Source organism: Falco peregrinus, chromosome 11 (genome assembly GCF_023634155.1).
Source record: "Falco peregrinus isolate bFalPer1 chromosome 11, bFalPer1.pri, whole genome shotgun sequence".
Taxonomy (NCBI): domain Eukaryota; kingdom Metazoa; phylum Chordata; class Aves; order Falconiformes; family Falconidae; genus Falco; species Falco peregrinus.
Window position 1 is genome coordinate 10241258 of NC_073731.1, and position 18663 is coordinate 10259920.

The following is an 18663-nucleotide window of genomic DNA, read 5'->3' on the forward strand; positions in this document are numbered from 1 at the left end:
AACTGTCCACTCTGCAGCAAATGGGGAAAGTCTCAGCCCAGTTGCCCATGATGTCTTTTTTGTTTTCACCTGTGGGTTTTTAAAACAGGATGATTTGGCCTGTGGTGGAAGGTGCATTTGCCTAGACTTGCCCTTTCTGGTCCCTGAACTGACTTTATCTCTCCTGCTTGTGGATTGGATTTTGCCACTTTATTTGTGCAGAATGCCATGATGTTTCACTGGGTTGCTAGAGGCAGCATGCCTTCTGTCCTGCAGACTCCTTCCCTGGGGTTTAACAATCCATTTCTGGGAATAACTTACTTGCCCACTTGGGTGTGAGAATGAAATACACATTGATTTCTTTTTCACCCTCTCATCCCAGGCAAACAAGAGGCTAAAAGACTTGAATGAAGGAAACACAGGAATTTCTATCCCCATATCTGGATAATGTTTACCTTTTAACTTCTTATAAACTGCAGATGTCTCTCCCAACTAAAAAACCAACAGAAACCACTTTATTTAGTTTCCTGGAAGAAGAACCAACGTGACCTGCAGGCCCATAACTGAATGAATTTCTCCAATTTATATTTCCAGTGTTGTCAGCTCCTTTGATTTTGATTGTTATTTTCTAATCTCTAATTCCAGAACCTGGTCCACTATGTCCCTGTAAAAATCTTCACTATCAGCCCATTGTGGTAACACTGGAAGGCATGACAGCTCAGCACACAGAAGGCAGATGGATTAATTTTCATAATTAATGATATACATTCTCATACTAATGGTTGTTGGGTGAGTAATAATTTTTAATGTTGAACGTGGCAAGAACTTCCTGAGTCAGATTTTAAGTTGCATGAAAACTGGAAGATAAAGCATATTGAAATATGGGTATATTGCTTTTAAACAAAATGAAAAAGAAGGTGTTTCTGCTTATGTTTCAGGTGTGCTTGTTAGACGTAGAAATGCAGTGTTACCAAAACCAGGGCTCTGTGGTTTGCTGAAGACAAGGGAATTTTCAGAAAGGCCAATGACCCTGCTCTTTTTGTGTTGTTTGATGTGATATTCATCATTTTTTTCCAAATCACTTCAGGGCATTTCTGAGAAACTCTTGACCTACTTTGAGTGATTTATATTCTTATTAAAAAAAAAAATCTAAAAGAAAAGGGGAGTTTTGAGAGTCTAAACATCCCTTTTAATCCCTAAATGCAGCGTTAGGTATCATAGGTTGCTGAACCTCACGCTACTTCCACTTAAATACACAAATAGCTTGTTTTTCATCAGCACTTTCTCCAGCAACTGCACTTCTGCCTTTGAACATTTATCCAACCACCCAAATGCTGCACAAATTGTCACCAGCAAGATTTATCTCATATCCATGATTCACAAAGAAGCATTTTCGAGCTTTTTCCATTTGGGAGCTTGATCCTTGCAGCCTGCTCTAAGTGTTTGAACTTTCCATGCAGCTCCACCTTTTTGGGATTCTGGCAGCAAATCCCCCAACCCTGGGGTCCCCCAGCCCCCGCAGAACAACCGTCCCGCACAGCAGAGGAGAGCAGTGAGCCAGGGCATCCGAGCCTCCCAGCCAGGGACACCCCCCTGCCCAGTCTGCGGTTGGGAGCTGAATGTGGAAACTGCATCACTCAGAAAGCTTCCCTTGCGCTTAAGATGTGGAATGGGGAAATTTCACCTCTCCTGTTTCTCCCCTTGGTTAATATATTTCTATATTCACTGGAGAATGGATCTGCATCTAAGTATCCCAGATTAATACAAAAGCCATCGTATTTTTGAAACACTCTGAATCTCTATCTACCCAACGAACTTTTAAAATGAGGAAAGAAGGACAACAGCCACTCTTTGTTCCTCTGTTTCTGGGGAAAAAAAAAAGAAAAAAAAAAAAAAAAGAAAAAAAGATTGACTCAAATTGGACACTTCAGTCCAGGAAGGGGTTCATGGCTGCGAAAAAGGTGCCTTTCTATTCAGTCCAAAATTAGAAACACTGTACATTTTGGAGGAAAAATCCCTGAGTCTCTGTTCTTCTCCAGTTTCCTATGGGCTAGTATTACCTGATTCTGCAGCCAGCTTGCTGGCTTCTGTGTACCCGCTTTTACAAGTCCACACCACTCTCCAAGCAGCAGATGGGGTGCCAAATCTGGGGTTACAGATTCCCCTGGGATGCCAAGGGCCAAAATTTTGGACATCGCAGTGTGCCAGTGTTCAATAGTGCAGTGTCTAATCCTCCCTTGTGAAACCTGCATTTCTGTAGTTACCAGACTGAACCAAAAGGAGTTGCTACAGTTTCTTGTATGATAAACGTTTTAGTGAAACAGGAGCTGATCCAATGCATGATTAAAAATTTGAAACCTTAAAAGAAAACAGACTTTCCTTTCTCTCCTAGTAGAGGAGAATTAGCAGAAAAGGGAATAACATCATATTTCAAAACCTAAGTATCTGATGAAAGAAAAAACCCAAAGTTTTTTTAACTGGGGGGGGGAGGGAAAATTACTCAGAGAATGGAATAAGTACTTTTGTTTTTAGAAAACTCTTTGTTTCCTTGAGATGACACACCAGCTTCTTTCCAAGTACATACCAGATATTAAAAGTTAAAGAAAATTTCATACATTTGAATATTAAAGTATTTTAATCTTCAGATATTATAGGATAACACAAATCTCTGGTCCCCTGCCTGTTCTCCTAAAGAGCTTGTATCCTTCCATCCCAGCGCTTCAGTCATAGCAGCCATCCCACCTTGTCTCTGTGAATGAAATTGGAGAATGAAATTAGTCATTCTGTGCAGAATTCAAGTGGTTCCTTTTCTCTGACTTCTGTGTTGAGTTTATACGCTTGATGATATTTCTACTTACAGTATTATTAACTGTTTTTAAAACACACAATGTAATGTGCTATTCATTTGTTGGTTTCAGCTAATCAGGTATAAATCAGCTATAAGAAGCAACAACAATAAGTGACAAAAGGCAAAAAAAAAAAAAAGTGACAATCACTGGGTTTCATTAAATGCCTAGATCAGTACTGAAAACCAAACTAAAGAGCTTTATTTTCAGCAGGATACGTGCTTTAGAGATTTGTCTGCTATAAGAAGACAGCAATACCTCATCATGCCTTTCTGCTGTCATAAACAACTTTCTTGCTATTGCATGTGAAAACCTTGGGTCCACATAGCAAAGGCATTTGTGAGGAAGAACCGACTCCTGTGGCTGCTTGCAGCCTCTGCCTAAAAAAGCAGCGAGGTTATATTCCAGTTCCCTCTGAAACTTAAGGGCAAGAGGAAACTGAGTGCTCATTTCTGCACAATTAGATTTTGTGCACCTTTTGATCCAGTCATTTCCAGTTATTTGTCTCGAGTTTTCAAGTATTTAAGTTTTCCCTTGAGAAATGGTAAGGCAGAATTTCACTTGCTGCTAGTCTGGGGATGGGCGCTATCTGTTGCACAGTACGGAGCCTTCTCCCAGCAACATGTGCTGATGCTAACCAGCACGAATTTGCAATACATGTGCTTGGCACCCGCCTTGGCTGCCAATCAGATTTTCAAGCCAGTCAAACTCTTTATTATGATCTCTGTGGAGAATTATTTCTCTTTCTGTCTTCCTATCCATGTTTCCTATTCATCACTAAAAACACGGTCTGATGGAGTCCAGCTTGAATCCTGCTGAGAGATGAGAGGAAAATTTTTGGGGAGGGGAAAAAAACCCCACACAAAACCAACAGGATTTTTATGGAACAAATTTCTCCAGCAGATCTGGTTGAGCCTGAATCTTCCCAGTTCTAGTGCGTGCAACAAAACTCTTCCACTGAAATAAGTACGTGCCAGCTAATAGCCAAATGGAACGCAAAGGAATCTGCCAGCAGCTTATTTTACTTGAACAAACCGGATTAAAAGAACAAGAAAAGAAAGATCTTCGTCCTAGCAATACATTTGATATAGCTTTAATATTACAAAATGTTTTGATGCTCTTATGATAAATGCTATGAAAAACACCCATGTCCAGTTGCAGTATTAAAATTGAACTAATTCAGAGGCCAACATAATGAGCTTATTTTCATCTTTGTTGGAAAGACAACATGAATACACCTAGTTCCCTGTGAATCCCAGACACTGGTAGCTAAAAGGGGGTCCCAGCCTGCAGGGGCTGGATGATTGGGAGGGAATAGCAGAGAGCACGAGCGCAACTGCACGAAATGCAGAGGGCATTCCATAAAGAGGGGTGAGGCAACTACATGGAAGAGGATTATCCTGGAAAAGAACGGAGAAGGGCGTCAAGCAGGTGGAGGTGTCCTTTTGTTGGAGGTATTTTAGGTGGGTTTTCTTCCAAATTCTGAGAAAATTAACTTGGTTTAAAAACCATAATGGGATCTGGACTGTGGGAAGGCAACTTGCCCTTGAAGGTGGTTAGATGGAAATGCAACAGCCCATGAATGTTCTACTAAAAAAAAAAAGAAAACAATGTTCATGTTAAAACCTGACTGGAAGATACTCAAATCCCCCTGACTTTCTCTGAAGGATTTACCGATATGATTTTAAAAATCCCAGCCAAAGTTTCTATTAATCGCCACTGAAAGGTATTACAGCACTATTCATATTACAGTAGGGGGGTGTTGGATGTTTCCCCTCCCCCCAGGAAATCACTAGTTAGTGAAACCGTGCTAAGCTTTCTATTCATTTTGATATTCAGGCAAACATTACAACCTGGAGAACTCTAAGATGTACAATTAAGAGAGCAAGTGAATCATAAATATAAACAATCCTAGGAGCATGCTTAAACCTTGAATGGGAACATAAGGTCAGTTTTGGTTAACCATTTGGATAAATTTAGCCCTTAATGGAATCTAGAACCAACAGAAATATTTCCTTTTTTTAGACATTCTAATGGAAAGGGAATTAAGAGAAAAATTGTCTTGCAATGTAAGCACAAAATTGTTGGACTAAATCAACAAATGAGAATATGAAACTCAGAAGCCTAGGCTTGTTATCCAAGCTAAAAGAAATGCAAAACATATGTATGGCAGAGAAATAAAAGAGAGAACAAATTCTGACTATAGTCATAATGTATGAATAAAATAAAATCTCAGTGATTGTACTTGTGCTACCTGGTGATAGATTTTTAAAATACTGCCTTCTTAGTCAATTAAGGGGGTGGTTTTGTAGTAGGTTACAAATACGCTTCTTTGACCTGAAACCATCTCTTTAAAATAGCAATTTAATGCTTTAGAAAATGATTATTTGCTGCAGATTTTTTTAACAAAGTATCTTAATAAAATAGGAGCTTGATTCAATCTATATACAGATTTTAAATGCATGAGCCAAAGCCATTATAGAAACACATTTCTAAACTATAAACCATGTACAGAAGTCCATTTTACGTTTAATTGTCATAGCAGGCAAGCCACTTCCAACAAAGCGCAAAAATAATGATTTTAGATAGAAATTTTTCCCCTTAAAAAAAAACTATGGAGGATACTATTTTTATCATCTGACTGTGTTCAGCTGAATTTACAAGCAAATAGTATTCAGAAATATGCAGAGCAGATTAGCCTTCTCCTTAATGAACTTCAGTACCTTCCGGGTAGCTTCAGCCAGAGGGATCCCCTGCCTGGCTCCATGTTGCAGTCAGATCCACATAATGTGGCATCGTAAGTTCAGACATAGGGCATTCTCACCTGTGATGCCTCCATGGTATTTGCCTTGGGGGTGGAGGAAAGGTGCTTTGGGGTAGGAAGAAATGCCAGCTGCCAAAATTGTTGGCTGGTGCAGTTTAGGTGTATTCCCAGCTGTGGATGGTTTGAGAAAAAGGACTACATCCTGAGTGAGGAACAACTAGTTCCAAGGGTGTTCTGGTTCCTCTCCTGGGCAGAATGTAGGGTAAAATCACCCAAATATATCAAGGCAGAGTATTCTAAGGTCCTACCAGAAACCCCAGATCTACAAAGTGGTACGACTGGGAAACGTCAGTCAAAACCTCCATTTCAGGAGAGACCTTTCTTGCATAGTCCTGGTTCTGGGCTTAATCTTGCCTGTGGCACCACTCCCTCCCAGTATTTTAACAAGCAGATGTACTCCAACCTGTATGCACAGATGGCAGCAGCACACTCATAGCTACCTGCTTATGTCTCTCCTGTACTCTCTCTGCTCCTTCTCAAGTTCGACCATGTCCTTATTCCTTGAAATAAATACACAGAAGAGTAAAAATTCCTTTCAGAAATGAGCTCCAACATCTTTCAGAAACCCTAGCCTTGGAGTTTCCACAGAAGTCTTTTTCTGTCCTCATGCTTTGAGACCCTTAGTGGAAATATATTAGGATGCCATTTATGCCATTAGTGAAGATATATCCTTGTGAAATATGTGGTAGGTCATTTCCCCTGCTCTCTTAAATGGGAGTAAAAAGAAGTTATTAAGGATAGAATCTCAGCCTTGAAAAGGCTGCAGTGATTTTGGTTGGGAGGAAAAAGGGGTGTGAAGAACTAATCATGCCTGCTCTCCTTTCCCCTTCATTTCAAACGTCTGTTGCCTGTCTGGTAAAGCGACACAAAACCTTGGGAGGCAAAAAGTGATGACTCCTGCCAGGCTCAGGTCTTGGCCAAGCAGGCAAGCACACAGGGTCTCTAAAAGCACCCGCCTGGCTCCATCTGGAGCTTAACCACAGTGATCAGGTAAGATGCAAGAGCAAGTCAGACGATGCCACTTCCCCACAGCAGTCACAGCTGTGCTCATATAGAGGAAATATATAGTATTTGCAATGGCCAAAGCGTAATCCCATCTGTATTTTTATATTTCCAGTGCTACTTGAACTGGGGGGAAAATGCTAATGGAAAATTAGAGCTCTGTTATATATTCCACAGAAATAGTGGTATGTGAAGTAATTTTACTTCAACTATAGAGTTGCTGGTGAATAAACAATAATTAATGGATTGTTTTAATGTGTTACTATAATTTTGATGTCAGTGTTGGGCCTGAAATAATGAAAAGCTATTTTAAGGCATTACTGAGAACGTGCCACTCTCGTTTCCCATGGTAAACTACCAAATGTGAAACTGGTCATTGAAAAGCTCCAAAGGAATATGAAAGGGAGCATTTTAAATATGTTTATGCTTTTAGGCAGAGCTAACACAGGCAAAAAAAATCTCTTAAGATGCATATATCTCATGTGTACTAGAGAGAATATTGTATGTTTTCTGTGGCCTACATAGTAGGAGAGAGCTAACGAGAGTACTAAGTGCCCAATACCTAATACTTGCCCTCCTCAGCAGACAACTTTGCTGATGCTAGTAAGAAATTACAAGAATAGTGAGCAGTGGCTGGAAGGTGATTGCTTCCATGTGTCATCTTTTCCTTTTGTAAGGACCCTCTTGGATCCCTACAAAACAGATATTCAGATTTTTCTAACCATTTCCTCTCATCCTTCCATCTCCTTCTATGCCAATAGGAAAGGCAAGAAAATGAGATACTGCTTAAGAGAAGGTTTTGGAAGCACGGAGTGATTTGCAAAGTGAAGTGCTGTGTCCTCCTTAGATTCCTCCTTAGGAATCTAAGCTCCTAATGCAAGATTTCTGAAAATTTTTACTTTTGATATTTCTGATCTTTTCTCTATTTAATCATCTAGTTCATTAGAAGAAATATTTAGTGCTGTGTCTATCTTATTGTGTTAAAAAACTGACAATCAATACTCTCAGTAGTCAAATAACACTTGAGGCTTACAAGCTCTTATGGGGTGGGGGATAGTAAATAATCTAGAAAAACATGCTTTTGGCTCGGCAAATGAAAAAAATATTGACCTATTTATTTGTCAAAATAAGCAATTATCAGGATTCATTAAGCACATTCCCTAGTAGTTTTGACTGGAAAAAATTCCTATGTAATCTCATATTTTCTACCAGCTGCTGGTACTTGCCATTGCCTGTCCTTTTGCAGCCATGCTCATCTCTGTACGTGCACCTGAAGAGGCTCTCCCTGCCCTCTCTTACCTGTCAGCCCAAGCTGGTTTTCATTATGGTTTGACCATATGGTTTGACCATATATATATAACCACACAGGTTATATTCTCCTTTCAGCCTGTAAATAGGTTAAGGGGTTGAGCATGGGAAAATGAAAGGGTCTATAACTCTTAAATCATTACTTGTACAAATAGGTCTCTGCTATTTTCCCCATGGTTATTCACATCTCCCGCATCTGTCCATCCTGCGAACATACAAAACTCAGGTAAAGAATCTAATTATTTCTACTGTGAAAATATGACTATCTCGTCAAATTATGCTTGTCTCGTTCCCTTACTGTGTACAGGTACACTTGTCTTTCACACTGATGAATTTAAATTGTTGAGCTGAGTATAAAACATAGAATTGTTCTTTTCCCTTTCCAGCTTGTTTTTGTATCAGACAATACTTTTGTATTTATTCTGTTGTTTTTAATTAAAAATACTTCTATAATGCATTTAGGCACAGGAAATTCAACTCTAACCACAGGGGAATCGATAGATCTGGAAATGTTACCCTTGTGAAGCTTCTCTGTCACTACATAACACACCAAATATAACTTTATTCAGTAGGCCGGATATTTTTATATAATAAATGGGAAATATCATCGTGTAGGTTTAATGATAAGTACTACCTTTTTTTTCCCCACTTTATAAACAAAAGTTAGAGGCAGAGCAATTACCTTTTAACTTTACTGCTTTACTGCTTTACTGCTCCACTGAAATGTATCTGATACCCATCTAGCCCTGGAGATCTGGCTTTCCTGGAATCCCAAACAAAGAGGGAGCATCAGCAGACATTAAAAAAAAAAAAAAAAGAGGGGGGATTTACAATCATATGAAAACAAGGAACTCTAATTTGCAGTTGATGTCATTGATATGAGCTCTGTTTATCTGGGAGCAATACATAATACTGAAAAAAATGTTTAATAGCTGCCTTAATTTTGGTTAGCTTGGTCAGTGCTCCTTCGGGTGCACTTTGTAAGCCATTGGGGTATTATTCTATCAGGTTTATTGCTATTTTCTCCATAGAATCTCCGACTTGTGCTTTTCATTAAGAACAGTGTTATCTTCTAAGTAGCACATTGAAGCTCTTTTAGAGTAACAGTCTCTTCCTACAGGTTCTACTTGCTTTTGTTTTTATGAAACTTTTCAAATGTAGTATGATCAGTTATTCTAAAATGCCTTCAGTCTGTTCTGCAGTGTGGCTAACAGATCTGGCACGATTTTTAATTACTGCTTTTGCATCTTTTGACAGTATATTTCATGTTATTTCATCATTTTCATTCGGAATCCATAAATTCAGTTAATTTATCAGAATATTTTGAACTATTGCTTTTGCCAAAGGGAACAGGAGTTTGCTTTATAGCAGCATCCTCTTGTAAATAATTTATGTCAGTGACATGCAGCAGGCACAGAGTCTGGATTTCTGTTTCATATTTGGGAACATTTTTAAGAGAGAGAAACACCCTTCTAGCTTGTTTTTAGTTCAGTTGTTGCCTGTGTTTAAAATTAATCTGAATGGAATTGCATTAGGTACTTCACCTGTTAGATTTTTATTGATCTTAATTCTTACGCTTGATGAGCTTTTTCACTGATCAGTCTTATTCTGGAGTAGAAAACACAATCGTTTCTCTGGTATGATTTTGCCAACAAGCAGGACAGTATAAGCAAAGGAAAATCTGGGGAATTATGCATACATATAAGGAAGCTTAATTTTAATTCCCCAGAAAAGTTCTGGAATAAATCATCAAACTGACCATTTAGAAGGAAAAATAAAATAAAGGAGATGGGTAAAAGCCAATATGGATTTGTGCATAAACCATGTTGAACTAATTCTAACTGAAAGCAGCATATGAGGGCTCACAGGCAAGAACCACCCATGATGTTACTGGGAGCAAGTACGGAAATGTATTTTGTGTGAACACATGGGTAGGGTCAGTTCAAAAGTGTTGTTTTGATCAGCTGTCTTTTGATTATCTATAGTAACTGCTGTAAACATTTAACAGGCCCAACCTTTCTTGTAGTTTTATATTCAATATCTGTTTTGATTGTAACAATGATTCATTGATAACTGCTTTTGGGGTGCATTTTTAAGAACTTCTCTACATTGAAGAACGGAGTCAGAATTCAAACTAATCTTGACAACCTGCTTTGAAAAAAATCACAGACTACTGGATATGGAAAGAGGGAGACGCCTCCTGTAAAAAGGAATAATCTGCCAGGGAAAAACAGGTCAGGGATTAACTGGTGGGGTATCAGCTCTGCAGAAAGAGATCTAAGGGGCTGAATAGGAAACTAAATAGGTGTTAATATTGTTACACTTGCGAGAAAGGCAATAAATCTACTTGAATGCATGAACAGGGATGTAGTATATAAAACCCACTCAAATAATTCCTCTCTGCTAAGCACTGGTAAGACATCATCTGGAGTGCTGCAGACAATTTTGGGTACTGCGGCTCGAGAAGGACTTATACCAATTAAAGAAGGAAAACAACAAGAATGGTTAATAGTTTAGACATTGTGATATGGATGGAAAGCTTGAGCTTACACTTTCTATACCTTTTAGGGGTCATGACATCACCAAAGATCTTGTTCCTGAGAGCAATTTGCCAAGTATGGAGTCTGTCCTGGGGCACAGGAATGGACCAAACAACTTTTTGAGCACTCTTCCACCTTTATTAAACCAAGAAACTATCAGTTCTTACCCCACCATCTCTGTGTTGAGGACTCTGTACCTGAATTACTGACTACACACATACTAAGAAACTAAATACGGAAGAGGCCTTGATAAATGACCATCCATTCTGCTTAATCATTGGCATGAGCCCTGGCATACTATTGGTGATTGGTGCCAAGGCATCATCTGGGGCATGAGCCTGCCCCAGGGATTGTTCCTCAGCAGCTGAACATACAAAGCCATCTTGTCCTGGGGGCTGTGGGAGGAGAGGTAAGGAGCTCAGCCACAGGAACACTGTCCTCTGCCATTTTCGTCAGGGCACAAGAACAGCCCATACCTGGCTGTATCTATTAGCGTAGCCAACAGCATGGGGTCTTTGTAGACCTCCAAGCAATTGTTGTGTCTTCTACACAGCAACTGTAAACTCATTTCTGTCAGTCAATGAGCTGCTCGTGAGTACCTTGGACTTCTTCCTCTGGCTCCAACGAAGTTTCCCCAAGTATCCTCAAATTATCCTCAAAACCCCCCTGTTTTCAAAATCCAAACCCCTCCAAATCTAACTAAGAATAACTGCTCCCATTTCCTCCTCGGTTTGATTCTGCCTGTGCGCACAGGAGTTCAGCTAGTGAAAACGAGTTGTTAAGCAGTGCTAAAGCAGAGGGGCAAAACATATCGCTGGTGATATTACATCACCCTCAGCCCCCTGGTCCAGGGTGACAGAAACAACGGGGGGAGCAACAGCAATTTGGAGGGAGCATGAGAAACAACATGGGAGGTGGGACAAGGGACAGCTACAACAGGGAGAAAGAAGCACCTTTTGAGGGGTGCAGCTGTGGTCGGCATAATAAACAGCTGTCACCACCCAGCAGCAGCCCTGTCACTGTCAGGTCTTCAGAGATTCAGTCAGATGGTGTTACTGTCCCTGATCAAAGCAAGTGCCTGGTGGAATAAATATGCCGACCTTATGATCTGCTCATAGTAAACACCAGCGATACTGCTCATTCTAACTGTGGGCAATTCAGACTGCTTTCTCAAGTTGTGTTTGGTAGAAATCAATTCCTAATGAACAGTGTAGGTGGAAGATAAATGAAAACATCCTATCAGTACTGGCAAAATGTCACAAAAGCTTATTTGAGCTTCATCACCAATTTATCTGACTGGGTGTGAATCCCCTCATACTCTCTCTTTTCACCACTATTGTAGCAAATAATCCTAACAGTGTCTCCCTGATGAGAGCATTCCCTCTGGTTGCTATAGGAAAAATAACAAATATCTGGTAATGCAGCCATTTTCGTTACATACTGTTCAATTAGGAGATAACAAGGAGGTGATTTTTTTCTTTTCTTTGAAGAAGCTGGACATTTTGCTAACCGAAAACCAATGCTGCAGGTAAATGACTGCATGGCACATGGCATAAAAGTAATTTATCAACAGTAGTTGCTACCTTGGTTTAAAAAGGGAGCTGGGGGGGGGAAAAAAAACCCAACAACAAAAACCTCAGACCCCCAGCTTTTAGTAGTTTGTACTTCAAAGCTTAAAAGTTCCAATATTCTTTAATTACATGGGCAAGGTCCCTAGAACTTTTTTTTAAACTTTTTAAGAGAGGTTTTTAGACTCTCACAGATAGAAACCTTTCTCTATTACAGAAGCTGTATTTCCTAGGTGACAAGTGGAGAGTCTCATCACCTGTGGAGTCAGCAGCTTGGACAAGATTAATTAGCGAAGCTGAGACAGTTGTTGTGCCTGAACCTGCGAGTCAAAGAGAAAAAAAAATCCTCATTCTTAGACCAGACTTCAAAAGGAACATAAATAACTTCTTTTATATATATATGTATGACTAAGACTGAAGTTTCATTCACCTATTCAAAGCTGATATATATTTCAGATATAGAAGAACAGCTGAACACAAGTGATAGTCAAGCACATAAAAGTTAGTGATAAGCTATAATATTTTTTTCAGGACAGTTCTCACATTTACTGACATAAACTTAGAGTTACTTATGTCAGAAAACTGCAATTCTTGTGTGGGTTATCTATGACTACATCTGTCAGCTTGATGTATACTTAATTTGGGAGCTGAGTTTTAACTCATATTTCTTGTAACATAGGACTGAATTTCATCATTCAGTAAAGGGACGGTCAATCGAATGAAGGTGAAAAACTCGGTTCTTTTTGAAAAAGGCATGAATCTAGCTAGCTGGGATATGGGACTGTCAAATTAATTCTTAGGATATCTTAAGAATTTTCTTATTTAAATAATTGTTTAGCATTATTCCTTATATAAATGTGTGTGTGTGCATGTATATGTATGTATATGTATATGTATAAGCACACTTAGATCTGACTTCTCACAGTCATAGTGTCCTTAGCTATAGCAGTTCTCTCCTTGCACAGATCCACCCCAGCGCAGGACATTTGGTTGCTGGCTGTCACCCCACATCCTATGGTCAGCTCTGTGCGTTCGCTCCAACGGCACAGCAACGCTGAAGCAATATAGGTGAGTCCTGCTAGTGATGGTGTAGCTGCTGCTGCAAAAGCTCTGGGACAGGGACTTCAAGGCAGCCTGGGCTGGCAAAGAGCGGTGGTTGCAACATGGACACGACTGCTGGAAAAAATAGGAGTGATCCAGAAACGGAGTGCCTGTGGCCTGGAAGGAGACACTGTGGACAGGAGGAGAGAGAAACCAAGGTGATCTGGAGGAAAAGCTTCTGAAAGACAAAATGTCTTGTCCTGGGGACATTCAGTTCAGCCACAAGCGTCTGGTTACCTGGCTAGCTAGAGGAGTAGCTGAGGTGTCTTTGTAACCTGTGAGCTCTTAGTGGTGGTCACAGCTAAGAGTACATTGGAGAAGTTCCTGGGCTGTCCTGGTATGGGAAAGGTGGGAGGCTGCTTCACCTCTTGAGGAGATAGAGCTTAGAACTGCACTCATAACCTGTTTCTTGTTTAGTTGGTTTGGGCGTTTGTTTTGTTCCTGCACGCTGCTCTGGAGAAGAGGATGGTAAGGGAGAGCTGCCCTCCAGCCACCTTCTCATTTGGATTGCTTTGCCCTTTCCGGGCACTCCCAGATAGTAGGTATCTGGGCAGGGGTAACCTGCAGGGTTTCTTTTTCTTGTGTTCCCATAAAATTCCTTCTGCTCTTTCCCTGAAAGAACTGATCAAGAAACAGACAGAACTGGAAAAAGCAAACCCTGCCTGGCCTGGCCATAACAAGGAACCAGATCCCTCGTTTAAAAAACTTTGCCTTGGGAGGTCTGGGAGAGATGCTGGTCTGCTAAACTGTGAAATAGCTTCCCAAGGGAAGGAACCGAAATCCAATTGTGTGAGACAATTTAAACTGAACTGAATGGAGCACTGGCACGGGTACTACAGGGAGTACTTTTGTATGGCCAAAGGGATGAGTAAGACAAACTTAAAGGCTGTTTGTGTATCTTCTGGCATTCACCCATCAGAGGCAAAGGCACCTGAGAGGAAGCTTAGCAATGGAGCAAATATTGTGCCTGTGAAAACTAATAGCAAAGTAGGAAATTAATCTTTCTTCAACATAGGATAATGCAGTGAAAATTGGGGAAAGAGGGGTAGGCTTGATACTCAGAAGACTTTGTTGCCATATAAAGTGATATGGTCCTAAGAAATAGGCTGTCAAGGGAAATAGTCAGAGAGCTCCAAAGGATTTAAGCCATAACTGATGTGTCCAAGCTGGTCTTGGGGGAGCACGGCTGAGAGAGGACCTAGTTCAGTGCGAAGGTACAGTCTGGAGTTACTGCCTTCATCCATGGCACAGTGTCCTGCTGTCTTCCCAATCAAATGTAATATCAGTAAGTATTTGATGGTTTCTAATTTTGAGTTTTGGTTGGGGTTTTTTTTGTTTGAGGTTTGTTTGTGTTTTTTTTTTTAATCTTCAAAAGTACACAAAAGGCATGGCATTGCTTTTGTTAGCAGTGGGAGTCACCTGGGAAAAGCTACACCATATTATGGTGGGGGAGTTCCTAATGCAATTTGCAACCTGTGAGGGAGAATTTAACACTCCAGGATGCTGAAGATAATGTAGTGATGCAAATACCCGTGAAACAATTGCTGTTTCCTTTGGGCCAGATTACTGCCTCCCAGTTTTATTACCTCCAAGCTTCTATGCTGGATTCCTCTCACTTATCCCCTGGTGTGTACATTATGTCACCTTTGGCTCACAATGATGAATTCAGAAGTGGTGTGAAAGGGGACAGGGATCAGGTACCAGCATGCTGCCAGAGGCCTGAAGGAGCAGGATGCAAAAAGGACTTGCCTGTGTGCTGGTTTCAGCTGGCACAGGGTTAATTTTCTTCAGAGTAGCTGCTAGGGGGCCATTTTTAGATCTGTTCTGAAAACAGCACTGATAATACAGGGATGTTTTCATTATTGCTGAGCAGGGCTTACACAGAGCTGAGGCCTTTTCTGCTCCTCACCCCACCGGCGGGTGGGCTGGGGATGCACAAGTAACTGGGAGGGGGCACAGCTGGGACAGCTGACCCCAGCTGACCAAGGGGATGTTCCACACCATACAATGTCATGCTCAACATATAAGCTGGGGGAAAAAGAAGGAAAAGGGGCACAATGTCCAGCATTATGGCATTTGTCTTCCCAAGTCCCCGTTAGATGGGATGGAGCCCTGCTCTCCTGGCAATGGCCAAACACCCGCCTGCCCATGGGAAATGGTGAACAAATTCCTTGCTTTGCTTTGCCTGTGTGCGAAGCTTTTGCTTTACCTGTTGAACTGCCTTTATCTCAGCCCATGAGTTTTCTCACTTTTACTCTTCTGATTCTCTCCCCCATCCCACTGTGGGGGGAGTGAGCGAGTGGCTGCGTGGGGCCGAGTTGCCAGCCAGGGTTAAACTCCAACAGCCTGAAGATTCTTGGCCAGAGAACTTTACTGGCAGATGCATCTGACTGTAAATACAACTTGCACAGAGAGTTTCTTTTACAAGCTTTCCTCTCTGTATCAGTTACTGAAATAAACTCAAAGCAGCAGAATATTTTGTTTCTTTTAGGTGTTGAGCGCTGACTTCAGAGGAGAGGAGCAGGAGCCCTCCTGGTGCTGCCGGTACTCCCTGGGCAGGTGAAGCTGTGGGACCTACTGAAGAACATGGAGAACCTGCAGGACTGCTTTCTCCTAGTACCTCTATCTGCAAGAGTCATTTTCCTTACCTGGAATCTGCAGAAGTTAATAATCTTGCTGGATTTAGTAGCTTTTAAATCAAGCCCCCATCCTATTCTCTCTGTGAGGAAATCTAAATCTTCCCCATAAAACCAGGACAATGCTAGTGTAAGGGATGGTGGATGAAAGATTTCTGTAATGTGAACACATTATTTATGAAAGTGTCATGAAAAAAAAATACCCACCCTAGTAAAAAATGAATTCACAAAACAATTTGCAGTGCAAATCTCACTTCTACAGTGTGCCTGCTGAATTATCTATTATAAATTAGCTCATTTTGAAATTGGTGAAGCCTGCAGAATGCTGCATTCCCTCTGGACCGGGAGCTCTACACATACTGTCTCGTAGGGGATAAAAAAGTAATTACTGAAGATCACCCTTTCCCAGACAAGTGCTGTGGACTGTTCAACCACTCATTTACAATTTAATCCCAGGGTCCTCACTGAAATAGGTTTTTAGGTGCTAACTGGAGGCTAACAAAATGGTTATTTGAATTCATTACATTTGATAAAACAGAAAACTTACTTTCAGTTGTGTGGAAGAATTGAAGCTGCTTTTTGTGGGGAAAAGGGGAAACAATGAAATAGGATTATTTGATGGTTCATTTTTAATTATTTTTTTCCTTTATCTCTCATGCTGACTGCTTCCTATTTCAATTTAATTTCTACTTTTTTCTTAACATTTAGTTTGAGTGATAAATAATAGTTTACTATTTCACCAGCTATAATATTTGAAACTTTCTATAGATAAAAATACATATTTAAAAATGTTAATTTGAGAAGTATTTTTAAAAGTCTAAGCATACAATACAGCCTACAATGGGATAAAGAACCATACATCTTAAAAATAACAGGTTGTTAGTGGTCTAATTGCATATATTTGTTTTTGAAACAGTTAACAATTGCAACCAATACTAGAAGACTTGTTTTCTAGTAATGAAGTATGTGCTACTTGAAAATAAGATTTTTTTTTTCCCTAAACTCCCCCTATGTGGCTTTTTTGCTATTACTCTGTGTAATGAAAGCAGTAAGTTCTGTTTAGTGTGGAAAACTCAGTTCATGTTCAAAGGATAAGATTTTCTTTTGGTGTAAGTGAATTGACAACAGTTTAGCACTGCTCATTTAAACCATCTGAGATTCTGCTTTTTGTTGTCGCCTTTTCCGCCTCTTTCCATCCATTTCAAACAGCACTGCTGAAAAGGTACTGAGGTCCAGATCTGCAAAGTTGTTTCCATGCCTATCTTTCTTTGAAGTCAAAGTGATTTATTTTCCTAACTGCTTTTGAGAAGCAAAGACTGAAGGATACGGTAATGTAAAGGCATATACAAGGTAAAACGATCCCAATTTAAATTTTAATGCGGTTGCCTTCAGTCCATTAGGGAAAAAAAAAAGGGGGGGGGGGGGGAATAAGAAAACAAAACAAAACTAAACTAAAACAAACCTAAGGAAAGCAACCCAGAGGCCTTGAAAAATACATTTTATTTCTTGTTGAACCTTCCTTTCTGGTAATCTTAACATGAGTGAAACATTGTACAGCAAGGAACTCCCAGGTGATCCCATCATTTTTGGCTCTCAGTCCAGAAGCATACGTATGTCAATACCACAAACTTGCTTTGCCTAGGCTGTAATACCTGCTTTCTGAGTATCACTGAAATGTTCTGTGCTACAGTGACAGTAGCATAAAATTCTGCAAAATTCAGTGGGGATCATCACAGGTACAACAAATAGAACAGTGTTCACTTAGCTCACATTTCAAATTAAAAAGTCGGGCTCGTGATACACTAGAGATCTCATTTTTCATAGATCTCCAATACCTAAAATTCTCAACTTTCATGTAAGGTGATATATTGAGAAAGCATAAAATGCAGCAGGTAATGAAAGTCATGTTAGTGCTTATTATTACTCACCTGCAGAGATAAGTGAAATGTATCATGTGTACTGCCAGCAAAAATAGCACTGGTATTTGTCAGAAGATGTTTTCTACCTTGCAGTGATTTCAGATTTATATATCGTTTTGAAGTGTGTGCTGCAAATCTGGAAAAATTATTACACAAGGTATCGTGTAAAAGGTCCCTTGCAAGAGGTGGTGTTGGGCTGACAGGGTGCCACACTAGGTGATACCTGGTAAAACAAAGCACAGATGTTCCAGTTGCTGCTGTGCTTTCCTACTTGGTCACTGAGAGCATGTTGCAGTTTTAGGGTAATGCTTGGAGTCCATCCAAACCATCTTGCACCCCTATAGCTGGCAGCGAAGCAAAATGCCATGGGGTCAAACTTGCACTTTATGGAAAAAAAACCAGCTTATTTGACCTCCTAATGAAGTCACCTATTGATTTCAGGAGTTCATAGCTGGCACCATTAGGTATTTTTGTGTGAAGCAATTGAACGATGTAAAATGGGGGAAGTAACTTCTGTGAAAACTACATGGAATACATCTGTGGAGGGCCTCCTGGCAGCTGCCAGCCGAAAACCCTGTGGGATCATTGGAAATCATCTGCTGGCCATAATGACCAGAGGCAAAGTTTGGAATGTCTTGTAAACACCACCATCACATTTAAACAAAGTCCTTTCCATGAAAAGCATGAGTTACTGAAGATCTGCTGTGTGAAATTTTCCCAGTGTTTTTAAAGGAATTCTGGCTGCTGCTGATGGTGTTTGACTCTTGCTGTATAAATTCGTGCAATGTAAGAGGCTAAAGTTGATGCACAAGCCATTGATACGAGCGACTCAGCAACAGATGGTGAAATATCACTCTTCCAGTGTTTGGGACACAATATTAAACAGGTAGGTACTAGAATGCTCTTATCACAAACTCTGTTTAGATTGCAGGCAATGTGA

The 18663-nt window shown here is 40.3% G+C and overlaps 1 long non-coding RNA gene across 2 annotated transcripts in view; it reads left to right on the top strand.

Annotated features, from left to right (window-relative positions):
- The window catches only part of LOC129785346 (uncharacterized), a 51815-nt gene extending 35203 nt beyond the window's left edge, over positions 1–16612 (top strand). For both annotated transcript variants that reach the window (XR_008749273.1, XR_008749272.1), the window contains exons 3-5: positions 625–768; positions 13033–13135; positions 15660–16612. This is a non-coding gene — a long non-coding RNA (uncharacterized LOC129785346). The remainder of the gene's footprint in view (positions 1–624; positions 769–13032; positions 13136–15659) is intronic.
- The last annotated feature ends 2051 nt before the right edge of the window (positions 16613–18663 follow it).